The sequence below is a fragment of the Protopterus annectens genome, chromosome 7.part0, assembly GCF_019279795.1.
Source record: "Protopterus annectens isolate FY-2018-M chromosome 7.part0, PAN1.0, whole genome shotgun sequence".
In the NCBI taxonomy this organism is placed as follows: domain Eukaryota; kingdom Metazoa; phylum Chordata; order Ceratodontiformes; family Protopteridae; genus Protopterus; species Protopterus annectens.
In genome coordinates, this window is record NC_056739.1 from 1,349,506,563 (window position 1) to 1,349,521,414 (window position 14,852).

The following is a 14,852-nucleotide window of genomic DNA, read 5'->3' on the forward strand; positions in this document are numbered from 1 at the left end:
TGGTGTCAAAAGTATCTCTAGTCTTTTAATAAATTGACAGATTCAAGCAATTTGAAAAGAAATTGAAAATTACTTTTCCTTTCAAAACAAATGTCTGAAGGGACAATATTTAAACAATAGCAACTTACTGATATTGTGAGTTTAGATATGAAATACTATGGTACCTAGAGAAAATCTGTTTGAGGAGATGCTGTAACAAAAGGATATATCATATTTGAGAAAGACTAACTCAACTTTTCACAAAAAGAAATGTGGAAAAAGTGTAGAGAAAAGTGGCCCCAATTTTTATTTCTTTACTTTTCCTTAACCAAGTTTCATCTTGTATTGTCACTGTTTTCATATTATTATGTATTCATTCTTGTGCTCGTCTCAGAACTGCAGGACTATAACCCCCTCAGTGGCATACATTTAAATTTATTCTCCTCAAATGTAAACTGCTTTTCATTGTCAGTAGTTTTTCGTTGAGCATGGAGAAATTCTCCATATAAGACAAATTTCTGTAAATATGAAAAATGGGCACAGTCACCATGAAAAATATGTTGGTGGAGGTTGCATGCCATGTACAGACAGCCCTCATGGGCACCCCTAAGAGTTAAATCTGAGAACTTCATTCAACTCTAGTAAACTCCACATGTAAAATAAATGTTACATGGTTTAGCATTAACCACAACAAAATCCAAAAATACTGAACATCTCCATTTAGGACAAAAAGTAAGTCATCTATATACCTTACATGTAGGACTATATTTTTGGAAATGGGCTTAGTACTACACAACCCTGTCCCTGTATTCTATCTCCTACAGGCTGTTGAAGGGAGATCTACTCCTGTCATACAAGCCTTTGTTAGACCCCACCCTGATGGACCCCCTGCATATCAACAAAACAAACAGCATCAGAATTACAAATTCTAAAGACTTAAACCTTGCCTGTGATATAAATAGGACCTGCTGGAGGGACAGGTATGTATCCCAGAGACTATCTCTTCTCTGAACAGGCTCCTGGACCATGTGAAGTAGAGCTCCTCCCTAATCCAATTCAAGTGTAACTGGACAATTGGATGGGGAGCCAGAAATTCACCCCTGATTTGTCACCTATGTCTCTGATGGACAAAGGCAGCCTGCAAATAGTTCATCTCCCAGGCCCCTGCTTGCAAATGTTTCATCTCCCTAGCCACTGCTTACAGTATCAAGGGTACCAGAACTTGTCAGAGATTTGGAATGCATGGTTAGGCCTAAGAAGACCCCACTGGCCATTAGTCTAGTACACACCTATGAACCTAAATGAAATTATCTTTGAAAACTGGCATCAATATGTCCACATACTGAGCACATGCCAACCATGTCACTGGACTCATTTTATGATGATGTTTTCTCATTAAATTTAAATATATTGTGAGTTAAGTAAACCTGTAGTAAAGACTATTAGAATTAAGAATTAAAAAGGCTTAAATAACTTTATAAACTGATAACAATCTGTACTTGTGAGGAATAGATGCGTGTAGCAAACAGGCATCTTGCTGTACAGTAATACCCTGTCTTCCACTTCACGAATGTAACCAAAAGTAACACTTCTCTCATACATTTTACATTTTATTTATTAAGCTGTATTTGTATTTACTAACTATGGTAGAACACGGATTCAAATGAACCTTACTCAGACTCAGCTCAGGAGTACATGCTCAAGAAACATAGAACAGCATAATAAAACAGGTGAAATATCAGAACAGAAAACAAACCTAAGTAAAATATTTACAAAGCAGCACATATAATATACACAACAAAAAAATGGAAATACAAGTGAAATAAATATCAGCTATGGAATTCATACATTTCTAAAATCAAACATATTAGGAATGAGAAATCTGCTGCATGAAGAACATTTTTATCACTTACATGTGTGAGTACATTTGTTACAATATGTTATAGATTAGAAAAGTAGAAACAGAATATGATGTTATGGAAAATAATACCTTGGAAAAAATTGCATATTTTTTCAAGAATTTTATTTATTTATTTATTTATTTTTCAAAGCATAGGGTATGACTCGCTTTCAGGCAGGTAGAGAAAATTAGGAACTAACAAAAAAAAAAAAAAAAAAGTAATTCAGACAACTGAAAGTGAAATCTAGACATAGACAACCTTAAGCATATTTGAAATCTGTGGCATTACTAATATGATAAGCATTCTTTAAATCTAGAATTTCTAAAGAATACCCTGAAAGGGTTAATAAAAAGTAACCAGCTGTGAAAGGCTAGTATTTTGAACTTTGAAAGTTTCACAAAAAGTTTTAAAAAGGAAAGCTCTAGGGCTGGTCTCCACAAAGCTTCTTTTGTTCATACCAGAAACATTCCTGAATAAAAACCTCTCCCTGTTAGGGAAGCATAGCCCTACTACTCCTTGAACCAGCAGATGCTGAATGACAGGAGAGGAAAAACACAAGTTTGAGCTGGTAGATGAGGAAGAACACCCTGAAAAGCAGGTAAGGACTCTCCTCTGACATTTCTACCCCTGACGGATCACTCTTAGAACTCACTTGTGTAAGATTATCTGTTGCCAAAGAGAGAAACTGAGACATATTTTGGGGATGACTTACAGAAATGCCTGGATGGAAAGGGGTGTTACAGTTTGAAGATAGTTATTCCAACTTGCTGGATTGTCCTTATTTTGGAAATGATTCCTCTCTCATTTTTGAGTCTCCTTGCCATCGCAGAAGTTTGTTGAGACGACTTATTTTGATTTTTTTTATACAAAGAACTTGAATTATTGTTGAAACCTTTAACAAATTTAGAGAAGGAAGGTTGAAAAATTTGAGCCACCCCTTGAATTAATTTCCCTCTCTCATCAAATTGTTTCAGGACCTCACCAGCAAATACAACCTCCCTATGAAGGGGATCATTTAAAATTTCAGCTTTAACACCTTCAGGCAAATTTTGAAAAAGTAATTATGCAAATCTTCACATCACAGAGCCAGCAGCTGCTGCTTTGGAAGCCGCATCAGCTGATTCATATGAACGCTTCAATGAACAGTTGGTTACTTGGGAAACAGAAGCAACAAGGGCATTTAGAAAATAGTTGCCCTCAGAAGAAGGAAAAGTGGCAGTAATGCTCATAGGTTCATAGGTACTTACTAGGCTACTGATCTGTGAGGATCTTCAGAAGCCTAGCTATGCATTCCCAGGAGGTTTATCATCCTTGTACTACTAGTACAATTAACACAAGGCTTTTTGTACTTTAGGTACAAATAACCAGAGCTTGACAGGCATTTACGTTATCCCTATCCATATGGGATACGTGTATTAATCCAGGGATGAACTTCCAGTTTCCCTGCAGAGCAAAATGTACTTTACTTCATGTGAGTGGAAGACATTCTGGATAAGTGATAACCTCTGTGAAGCATATCTATCCCACCAGCATGTTCTATTTAATTTGAAGAAGCGATTAAGATCTCTTGACTGGATGTTTTGCCACTAGCGGACTTGAAGATGTGCAGCAGGTCTGAAAGGATGAGGTTGGTAGATGCACAGATTTGACTGATTTGATCAGGGACTGGAGTTCCCTGTTAAGTTTAGCAAAAGTGTTTTTAGTTAAATTTATTTTTACTTGCAATGATCTTTTTCCTTTTATAGTAGAGTGTTTATATTAAGGTTCCACCATAAGGGTTTATTTTTGAATTTGCAGCTGTATTTATTTTGGAGGGGGACAGATGCATCTATTTAGCTATTTATATGTGCACAGAATTTGGTGGTGAAGGATTCCTCATTTACAGAGGGGTCATCAGGATTCATATTTTCAAATGAAACATGAATGAACTTTAATGTGAGTTTGGCAATTAAGAATCCTAAAAAATAAAGAGTGGTAGAAGAATACACACTTTTCCTAAAATCTATCAAAATCTTTACCATCCTTGTCAGAGGGTGGAGGGATTAGCATTTATCAAATGGTAATAAAGAAGGATTTGACAAGGAAATCACTGCAGGGTTAGAGCTGGGATTAGAAAATAAATATGTGTGAGACTGAGGAACTTAATACAATCTATATGCCCTCTTAGGGGGCTGCAAGTTACCTGTAAGGCATGTTGCAGGATGTAGTAAAAAAACATCTTCCAAGGCTGGAAGAACAGGAGAAACAGCAGTAGGCTGAGAAATTTCCAGTTGTAATGAATCATAATATGTTTTCAAAGAAAATGGAATGCCATTTTGCTCATACTGAAAAAATGTTCATCCTAGATATGGTTTCAGAAAAAGAAAAGGGTAAAACCAAAAGAATCACTCTCCTTATAGTCAGAATCAGTTGCCTAAGAAGAAATAACAGACTTTGTTCTCTCAAAACCTATTCCCTGTTCATCACACTGGGAATCTTCACAAACTTAAGAATTAGCTTTCTCTTACCAATAGATCCACAATGATGAGCTAAGCATATATCTTCCCTATCTAAAGTAACAGAGACAGTAGAAGATAAATATATAACTTTCTGCTTCTTTTTCACAGGAATATCCATAGATGCCCACAAATTCATATCTAGAACATCATCCTGTGGACAGTCATCTTAGTCTGGTTAACAAGAGAAGCATCCCCTGCTCCTTCCTCTGAGGCTGATAACTGGTTTTCCCATGCCTGCCAAGGACACTCAACAGCCACAATGGACATTTTAACCCCCTGTACCATGGTGGCTTAAGGGAATACACCAGAAAGGTAACAAATTAACAGGATTACATATGAAGGACAACCAAAGAGAAATGGACAGGTTAGTGACAGACATTAGTTTGTTGGACAATTCCATTATAAGTGACTTATTGTTTTGTAATTACCAAGTTGACAGTTTTCACTAAGATTGAATCAGTATGTAAAGAGACGAAAACAAATATGAGAAAAATTGAGCTCATTCTGCTCCCATGAATCCCAATGGTGAAGAATTTATTGCTGATTCCAATGATCCCTCAAGCTTTGATTTCAGTGGTGGTGACATTGGACATGAACAAAATAAAGCCCCTTTAGACAACGCCCCTGTTTTTAGATCTGAGAGAGACAAAGAATCAGACTCCCTTGAATGTGCAGATGTTTGATGGGTGGAACGTGGGGACAGTGGTACTTGGGCTGAACAGGAAAGGAAAAGGCAGGGAAAGGGGAAGACAATAAGTAATGGTGACATTATTTACAGTGAACATCAAGATTTTAAGATTTTTAATTACAGTGACTGTTATATAGATCAATTTTATGCTGTTTTAAAGGGGTAATTCTTTTGTTCCCACTAAAAGGTACAATGCAGATACTGTCATAGACTTTAGAGTGTTTACAAGAAAACTTAACTTCTCATTATGGTTTTCAGCAATGAAAAGGTTGAACATAACATCTTGGTAGTAAAGAGAATTAGTACTTTTAATCCACCTTGCCATCCCATTGACAACTTATTTGAAAAGACTTGTGAACATGATATGTGAGTTCATTTACTCAAAGTAAACTTTATTGTCATTCAAATCTATACCACAGTGTAGCTGAACGAAAATGCGTTGCTTCATTCCCAGTGCAAGGATATACATATAGAAAAATATTTTAGTAAAAAAAAGTAATTTGATGTCACAAAAACATACCATATAAACAGAAATAGATAGAACAACATATAGATATTGCACAGTGTATATTGCACCCTCTTGAATTTCTGATATAAGGGTATAGCTGAAGAACAGACTGTTAGACTTGCACATTGAAATACGGACATTGACTATATTGCATTCGTATGAATTGTGCAAAATTAGTAGAATGTGATGACCCTGCAATGTGCACTATTCCTGATCAGACAGCTATATAGATGCCTAGGTGATTGGGGGGGGGGGGGATGAAGGAGCTGATTTTCTTCTGGTTTGCCTGTCAACAGACTTCAACAGTCTAATGGATAAGGGTAAAAAAAAAAGAAGGTATGTACTCACCATAACATTCCATGTTTGTTGTCCATCTCACCTTCATTCTTACTGGCTGGGTTCAGAACCGATTCTCGGTTCCGACTCGGCCATATACTAAAGCTCGAGGTCTTCCACTGGCTTGTGACTGTATCCCTATCCCATCATGCTCTAGTGAAGCTCCCCAGATCTTGTTTGCTAATAACCCCAGTTACCTAAGGTACTATTACAACATCTTATGAAGACAATGAAGAAGGTCAGAAAACATACTTGCCAGATGAAAGAACCTCTTGGTCCTCCAGGAGCCATCGGCAGGGGGAAGGAGGATGGAATGTAAGAATGAAGGCGAGATGGACAACAAACATGGAACATTATGGTGCGTACATAACTTCTTTATGTTATGTTGTCCTATCTCGCATTCATTCTTACTGGTTGGGACAACACCCCTAGCGCCATATTTCCCGGGAGTATATTCTTCAGGGCAGTGGACCCAAAGGAGGCCCTGTCCCTGGAGGCCAAATCTACTTTGTAAAGAGTGATAAAGGTATGAGGCCTTGCCCAAGTTGCAGCAGCACAAATGGTATCAAGTGGTAGCCTAGCGCGAAAGGCAGAAGAGGTTGCTATGGCTCTCATAGAATGACCCTTGACTTTATAGGGAAAAACTTTGTTGTTACAATTATATATAAAGGTAATGCAATCTGAGAGCCATTTTGAAAGTGTGACCTTAGATACAGGGACAACTTTCTTTGCTTCTGAAAATGAAACAAATGATCAGATTTCCTGAAGTCTTTTGTCCTATGTAAATAAAAACTTAGCTGTCTGTGTACATCCAGTTGGTGAAGCATATATTCTGCCTTGTTGCATAGCTGGGGAAAAAAAATGGTAATTCTATAGACTGATTTAGGTTAGACTCTGAGCATACTTTTGGTAGGAAGGATGGGTTTGTTCAAAGGGATACTCTGTCTTTGTGGAAAAGCATATATGGTGGCTTGATGGATAGTGCTTGCAGCTCTGAAACCCTTCTAGCAGAAGTGGATGGCAATCAACATACTTGTTTTCCATGTTAAAAATTTTAGTTCACATGATGATGCAGGTTCAAAGGGGGAAAGAATCAAACAGGACAGAAAAAAGTTTAGGTCCCATGGTGGTAGAGGGGTTTTTATGGGTGGTCTTAACCGGTTCGTGCCCTTCAGGAAGGCTTTGTATAGTCTGTGAGACATCAGATTTGGGGCCACATCACTTATATGGAAATTAGATACTGCTGCTAACTGCACACAAATGGTAGCTGCAGCTGTGCCTTCGTTAAATATTTTCACCAGAAATTCGAAAATAGAACTTATAGGAGCAGAAAAGGGGTCAATGCCTTTACTTAATGCCCAGGAAGAAAATCTTTTCCATTTACTCATATATAATTTTCTAGTTGAGGCTTTATGAAAAGAGAACAAGATATGTTTCACAGAAGAAGGAAGGTTAGAAGCCTGCCTATATTTGGAATCGGAGCAGCCAAGCTTTGAATTTGAGGGTTAGAAGGCAAGGGTGGAGCGTTCCGGATGTATGGGTCAGAAGGTCTGGAACTGGGTCCAGAACCCACAGCTCCTCCTGAAGATGAGGCCAAAGGAATGGGAACCAAATCTGATAAGGCCAGTATGGGGTGATGAGAATCAACTTACTTCCCAATGAGTTGGCTTTCTGGAGAACCTTGGGTATCAGAGGAAAGGAAGGGAAGGCATAAAGGAGATCTGAGGGGCAATCGTGTACAAGTGCATCACTTGGTGACTCCCCGGAGGGGAGAATCAGGGCAAAATAGCTGCTGCATTTGGGATTCATGGATGTGGCAAAAAGGTCGCAGCAAGGCTGGCCCCATTTGCAGTAGATTATCTCCGCTACTTCTTGTTTTAGGGACCACTCATGAGGCATAAGAATTGCTCTGCTGAGTTTGTCTGCTATCACGCTGGATTTTCCCGGGATGTGCATTGCTATCAGAAAGCAGTGGGGGGAGATCGCCCACAGCAATACTCTCAGGGCCTCTCGACGAAGTGGGTAAGACCTAGTCTCTCCTTGTTTGCTTATGTACCAGACAACAGACATGTTGCTTGTCTTTATTGCAATTTTTCCCAGCGGGAGAGAGTCCTGAAGTGACTGCAACTTCAAAAGCACTGCGCTCATCTCTAGGATACTGATGTACAAATGGGGCTCGTGATCCTGCCAAGTGCCTTGGACTGTCCTTCCCAGATAAGGCCCCCCCACCCTATCTGGGAGGCATCAGTGGTCACTGTGACCACAGCCTGTGGAGGAAGAAAGGGTTGACCTGATGTCACATGATTGGAGTGAAGCCACCAGTGAAGGTCCTTCTTGCAGGACTCTCTTAACAGAATTTGGCAAGACATGGGTAGTTCCTGCAATGACCACTGAGTGAATAGTAGCCATTGCAGAATTTTCATGTGCATGCATGCTAATGGAACTAAACTTATAGCTGCTGCCATGGTTCCCAAGACTTTTAAAACTGTTCTTGCCTGTATTCTCATCTTGGAGAGAAGGTTGGAGACTTGCTGTCTGAGAACTAAAACTCTTTCTGTAGGAAGTTTTGCGATCATGTTTATTGTGTCTAGAACTGCTCCTATAAACATAGTACATTGCGATGGCAACAATGCAGATTTTTCGTAATTTATTGTGATTCCTAGGTGAGAGCAGAGAAATAATGTGGTGTCTCTTGTTTCCAGTAGGAGATGCTTGGTGGTAGCAGTTAGGAGCCAATCATCTAGATATGGAAACACTCAGAATCCTAGACATCTCAGGTGTGCCGTGACTACTGCCATATACTTGGTGAACACTCTGGGGGCTGTAGTGAGACCATAGGGCAGAGCTTGAAATTGGTAATGACTTGCTCCCAGCCAGAAGTGCAGATGACTCCTGGATGGCCTTTCCATCTTTATATGGTAGTACGCATCCTGGAGGTCTATAGAGCACATCCAATTGTATTTTCCCAGAAAGGGAAGAATTGACTGTAGTGTTACCATCTGGAACTTGGTCTTTTTTTTAATGATTCATTGAATTTGCTCAGATCCAAAATGGGTCTCCAGTCCCCTGTTCTTTTTGGCACTAAAATGGATCTTGAGTAAGTTCCGGATCCTATTTGGTCTACGGGAACTCTTTGGATGACTCTTTTGTCTAGCAACTTTTGAATTTCTAGAGTTGCTTGAGCCCTATAACTGGGTGGAACATCTTTATGTTTGGGACAACAAGGGAAAAGGGTACGGAGTAGCCTCATGATTTGATACTTTGTACCCACTAGTCTTTTGTTATTTCCAGCCAGGTTTCTAGGTACAAAGATAATCGAACCCAGAATGCCTCCAGAGATGGACAGATGGACCTCCCTTCAGGAGCACTGAAAGGGCCTACCACGGATAGAATCCCTGTCACCCTGATTTTGTGGACCCCCTCTGCCATGTGGATGGAGTCTTCCAGTCGTACTTCCTCCTCTGCCCCAGGGGAAGACTCACCATGTGTGCCCTAGAAAACTCTATGAGATTTACGGAACCACATCTTTCCTCCCTTCTGGCCTTCTGGATAAGGTCTACAAGGTAAAGAAAAACAGACTTCTACGGTAGAGAGAGTTTTTTCCTTCTTGCTCACACCTGGTTAGTGTGTCCTTGACTTTCGGCCTGAACAAAGACGAGCCATCGAAAGGGGCATTAATAAAGGAAGATTTAAAAGGTTCCGGAAAGTCACACAAGTGCATCCAGGAATGTCTCCTTAGGGAAATTCCTGAACCCATTGTACTGCTTGTTCCATCTGCTACAAAAGAAATGAGCCTCATGGAGGAGTTGACCACAGAATTTAAGGTAGAGAGCTGAGAGGAAACCTTGTCTGATACCCCTGCAGCTACTGTACCTTGGAGAGTATCACTCCTTTAGGAGATCTCTTTGTAGCCTTGTAAAATGCACCAGATAATTCAGTGATCTGAGTGCAAAGGTCACTGAAGAAAACATGTGCTTCCCATATCTGTTCATTGTATGAGACTCCTTGTTTGGCAGATGGACAGATGAGGATGTTTTAGAAAGTTCCTTTTTAGTGGCTGCTGCCACCACCATAACATCCACAGGGACAATCTTAGCCAGGAAATCTTTATCAGAAGGGGCCGTGATGAACTTTTTTGGCCTCCGAGGGACAGGTTCCACTGCGTCTGGAGACTCCCATGCCTTTTGACTAACTAGTTTCACAAGTTCATCGAAAGGTGCAAATATCCAGGTGGCTGAAGGATGAGACCCAAAGGCCTTCAGGTAAACAGACTCCTCATCAGAAAGTTGATGGGCTTCCAGCTGCCTCTCTGCTTAAGGACTTGTAGGATGTCTGCAAAGGAGACACCCATCCTCAGAGGGCGACCGTGGAGACCCTTCCGACTCATCAAGGTCTGTGTCAGAGGTGGCTGACTCCTTTGTGGTGTCTAAATGCTTCCCCTTGCAGAGTCTCTTATGAGGGACCTGTTCAAAAGGGTATTCTGGAGACATTTTGGAAGAGAGAGCTGTACCCGATGTGGTAGCCTGAGGCCTAGGGTCTCCGTTGGTCTGTGGATGGTGTGGGGCAGACACAGACACCGATGCCTTAAGGGAAGGAATTTTGGAACCTTTGAGTGGAGCTGAGGAGACAGCACTTTCCTCATCAGCTTGAAAGCCCCCTTCCCCTGATCCAAAGATATCTCTGGCTCCAAAGAGCCAGAAGAGATCCCCGTAACCAAGAGGGTTGGCTCTGAAACTGATGTAGGAACCGAGCTCAACCACGCTGAAGCCCCGAGAGGTAAGTTCGGATCTGACAAATGTCCGATCCAACTCCCCTCACTGGACCCGACCGGAGAGCTTCAGCTCCTAGACTCCTTGGATGGAACAGAGGATGTCGGAGCAGACATCGGGTCCAAAGATCCCAGGATGGTTCTTAGCACTGATGGTTTCACAACAATCTGTTCCAGGCATTCTGGTCCAGGATCAGCTCGGAGGAGGAATCGGTGTCGATGGGGAAGTCTTGGCTGGCTCCAAATCCCTCTGGGTTGGAGTTGAGAAGATACTATGAAATCACAAGACAAACTTGGGAAATAACAAAAAAGTATGAACACTACCTGGATACACTCCAAAAAGAATTATTTATTCATTGGGCCAAATTCAGGAAGCCTCCGTGTAAGAGTTATAACTCTTACACGGAGGCTGCAGTGAAACTGTGTGATGTCAGCATGTCATGCATATGCATGAGGTGCATGAGGCATGCTGAATCACACTAGTAACTCTTACACGGTCCGTGTAAGAGAGTAGGGGGCATGTCAGTAGGCTAAGCCCTGCAAGCGGACACGCCCCCGGAAGACTAGAATGGCTGAAAGTAAACAGCCACGAGAGAGGCCATGGAAATGTGCATAAACACACTACACAACACATGCCCCGATAGACCATCACTGTATAAAGTGAAGAGATGTAATAAAATTAAATTAAAACCTTTTTTTTTTTTTAAACCCCGTAAATGTTTGCTACTGTGTGCGCGGGTGTGCTACTAGCGCAATCACAGTTAGCAATCAGTGGAAAAGGATATAAGAACTAAATATGCAAAGTAAGCCAAGAAGTAATAGCTTAGCGGTAGAGTTGCCGGCCTAAGAGTAAAAAGCCCCCTGACAGTATTGTACAAATGTAAATGTATTCCCTTTTGTAAAATGGAATGAAACGGAGCATATATTCTGAAGTAACACAATAACAAAAATAGTCAGAAATGTACTGATAGCTAAGCTGCTGTGAGACGGAGTGCCCGTAGCTGAGTAGTGTTTAAAAAGCTGCAAACTGCGTGCCCGTTGCTAGGCATCGGTTTAACAGACTGAAACTGTTTGCAACTAGCTGTGCTTAGCTGAACATGTGTGTCACTAGCCAATTAAGGTTTATCCCAGCGCACACCGTTTGCGCGGCGCTCCCACAAGCTAACTGCCAGTGCGCATGCGTTAGCTCAGCAAACGCGCAGACCTGGTTTTAAATGCTTAAAAGTGCTTTTGGCATGTTTGATTGACAGGTCTCAACTCATTTCTGTCAGGAAAATCAAAAATCAGTTGCCAGATTCGAACCCAGGATACCATGCACTAGAGTCAAGGTACTAAATCACTAAGCCATGACAGCAATACCTAGAAATGCAGAAATAGCATATATATGGGATAAAATCCAGAATGGAGCATGATAAAGCATTTTCAGTGAAGTAGATACAATTCCAAAACGGCCAATCAGAGAAATGTGCGGGAAAATCGGCATATATAAGCCCCATAGGCGGGAATACACAGCAGAAACGATTATAGATCAGAGCTGCAGTCAGAATGAGTGGAGTAGGTGAGGGACGTTGCTTTCGAGCACAGCGTTGGGGCGTTGAGGAGTCCAGATACATGGTCTGGCTCCTTGTCCATCATCACGAGGCCCAACTCATGCAGGGGCAGGTCTCATGGGGAGCATATAGGGCAGAGGCATGGGACCAGTTGGCTCGTGATCTGACCAGTGCTACTGGCATTCCACGCACTGGTGAGCAGGTCCGTCACCACCATGCGGACTTGAAGCGATGCAAGCAAGACCAGTTGTCCGAATGGATCCAGGAGGCCCGGGATATGCCCAACGCCCCACTACTGAGTAAGTTACATTTTACTTTTGTATGTAAGGATTTCAACTAGCAGATACCATGGAGATGTGTAGTCCAATATTACTTCTTTCATATTACAGCTGCAGGTGTCCGCTCTATGAATCGCGAGATGCATGCCCGTGAGGCTGGTGCGGATGCGCCACCGTGCAGGTTAGTAACCCCACCCAGTACTTGTAAATAAATATTATACTGTAGCATGTATCAGAACACTGCAGTGTATTGATTAAAAGTAATATAATGTGCAAGCAAGATTTGAAAGTCTGCAGGTATGGCTGCAACAAGTTCATCAGTATGCAAGTGTAACTGGAAATATAATTGATAGAATTAAACAGTGCTGTAATACAGATGTCCCACCATTAATTAAATATAGTGTAACCTGCAGTAGTCTCAAGAGTACAGCTTCAGAATCTGAGGTAGTCACATGTGAGATACATCCCTGTTGAAATGCTGAATCATGACAGAAGTGAGGCTGTTGGAAAGTGTTTGAATCACCACTAGTCTAACATGTGAACAAAGCCTAGAAGTAGCAACCTGAACTGTGAATTTGCAGGATGTGTGAGACTGACAGAAAGGGTCATGTATGAATAAATAAAGTAGTAATAACCCCGGAATATATTAGCCCCAGTGTGTTTCTACAGAACTAAATGCATGTGGGAAGTACAACTTAATATACCAAACTGATTTCAGTGTGTCAGAATCTGGAATGTCTAGCCAAATGCTGTATATGGTGATCACAGTAAACAATTTGCAGATAGAATGAATGATTATCTGACAGACTAAACAGCCATAGTTGTCCCCTGTCCTGTCATCAAAGTGTAGCAGGATGATGTATCTGATCAAATTCAAAATAAGTAGGATAGTGATGTATTTGTAACAGGTGTAGCTTGACAGTCAAATAAAATTTATTTTGAAACATCAGCCTCAACTTAATTGTGTACCTATTATAAATGTAAATCAATGTGTAACATATGAATGTGTCATCACTTTCTATCTCCGCCCAACCCTATAATTCCATATAACAACACCCACTAAATAATGGTATGTGAACATTTCATTAATCATGGACATTTGTCCGTTTCAAAAATATATGCATGTCTGTTCGTGCATGTGCCCTGTTCATACCTGCAAATCTGATGGCCTGTTGCCATTAATCAACCCTGCATGTTGTTTGACTGTGTATTTCTGTTCAAATAATGCATGTGATATTGATATGCCCCTTGTTCAATGGTGTTAATATCTGGGTGTTTGTTTGATGGGAATACCAATGCATGCTATTACAACTAATCTGAATGGAATACAATGCCACTAACCCAAACTAACATAACTACTCACAAACCTAGAACGATTGGGAAGGCAGGTCCCAGCGGACCCACCTCTCCCACCTCAGCTGGTGACTGCACCTGGCACTAGTGCCCAGGACGGACGACCCTCCGGTGGCCCTGTGCCACCTTCGGGTGGAAGCGCTGCAGGGGATGGGGCCTGTCCCCCCTCTGCAAGTGTGGCCGGAGGGGTTCGTCCACTCACCCTCCGCGGTGTCCGGTCTGTGGTGCGAAGGGAGATCCAAGACACTGTTCTTGGGCCCCTACGCCAGCTCGAGGCTCGTGTGGCACAGCTAACGGCCCCGGCCGTTGCCCCGCCTACACAGCCCCCAGCACAGCCCCGTCCTGGGCTGTGAAGGAACAGTGGCAACTGCCTATGGGTGGGGATATCAGTTCCACTGTTGCCATCTGTGGGCTCATGCATCTTGGAAATCCCAACCTCCGTCCCCGTCAATTGTGTAACCCCCCCACGTGTCATACACCGCCCCTGTATGCGTCTTGTCTGTCTTGTCTGTTAACCTACCCAACCTACCTCCCCAGCTATACCGACTTCCTTCACCTGACATACCACTCTCACCTGTAAAAAAAGGGCACTCTGTACCCACAAAAAAATTACGCCCCATACATAGCTGTCCATGTCGCACACATGTCTGCTTGACATTGAAACAGTTAATTACAATTGGCTCTACAACAACTATTAATGTTGTCCTGACACCTCTCTCAGGGGTGAAAGGTTTCCAATGTCTCACCAAAATACATGGAAATGCACAGCTGTTGCTGCCAAAGACATGGGCATCTATGGGCCTTACCTACATCCCTCCTGCAAATCCCACGCTTGTTTCCCTACTGTCTTACCCTCTTTGTGACCCCTTTTTCACCACTTTCCTGTCACCCCTTTTTCTTTTCTTTCAAAGAAATTAGCACGGGTGTGCGCTTGTGTTAGCGGAGCTCACCGCCAGTGCGCATGCATGAGCTCTGCGCAAACGAGCGCAGACC